This window comes from Triticum urartu, chromosome 2A, assembly GCF_056163025.1.
Source record: "Triticum urartu cultivar PI428250 chromosome 2A, HENAU_Tu73, whole genome shotgun sequence".
Taxonomy (NCBI): Eukaryota; Viridiplantae; Streptophyta; class Magnoliopsida; order Poales; family Poaceae; genus Triticum; species Triticum urartu.
Window position 1 is genome coordinate 111,340,460 of NC_141874.1, and position 924 is coordinate 111,341,383.

At 46.8% G+C, this 924-nt stretch overlaps 1 non-coding gene across 1 annotated transcript; it reads right to left on the reverse strand.

Moving 5' to 3' along the window:
• Positions 1-244: 244 nt before the first annotated feature.
• LOC125542002 (U5 spliceosomal RNA) lies at positions 245-364 on the reverse strand. Its single transcript, XR_007297787.1, has one exon. It is a non-coding gene; the product is annotated as a U5 spliceosomal RNA (small nuclear RNA).
• Between the last annotated feature and the right edge of the window lie 560 nt (positions 365-924).

Consider the following 924-nt stretch of genomic DNA (forward strand, 5'->3'; position numbering starts at 1 on the left):
CAGACGAACTTGCAAAGGACTCAATGTGGAGTTGTGGACACAAGTACAGATCAATACAAATTCTTTCATTTTTTGGTCTTTTATTCCCCTGATGAACTGGAGTTTTAAGGCAATCTCATCAGAACGAATGGAACTTCAAAATGCCAAAGTTTTTATCTCGTAAAGAAGCCCAGCAAAAACTTGTTGAATATGATGATATTCTACAGTACTAAATTCATCAAAAATTTAATTCAGATTTGGTGGGGCCTCCTCATATGGAGAAGACACCCTCTAAAAATTAGGGTATGCTGCTGAGTGTGGCGTGCACACGGTATTCTTTAGTAAAAGGCGAAAGAATAGTTCGCTTTGTGCTCACCACGCAGCTGCGTGCCTTTCATCGCTCGCGCCGCGCGCTCTTATGTAGCCCAGCCCATGGCCCTCTCTCCTTTGCCCAGGCGAGGTGGGACTAAACGAAAACCATCTCTCCCTACCATTCTTTTTTTTTGTTGAGGACAATGAAAGCCCACATATGCATTTTATGGTTAGGTCGGTCTATGCATTTCAAGTTGGTCAGCCCAAAAGGAGTGACGCCAGTGGCCCAAGCTGTGCCCTTCGCGCAATCGTGCGATGGCCTGCGCGTGGAAATGTTTGCTGCCTGCGAGCGCGGCCCCGATTTGCCTGGAACACGCAGCGACGGGGTTTCGTTCCCAAGTTCAAACGCAAGAGTAAGAATCTGATACCAGATGAGGTCAGTGCATAGGAGAGACTTGCACCAAATGAGCTTGAATTTTAGAAGCTGGAAGTGGTATGACATTATTTCAGCTTGGACAGTAGGCACAGTGCCACGGAGGCTTGTGGTTCGCATCCTTATTGTCGACCAAGCCTTTTTATCTGTCGGGCTGTTCATCGAGCTGGTGCTTACATGTGGAACATGCTGAAATGAGT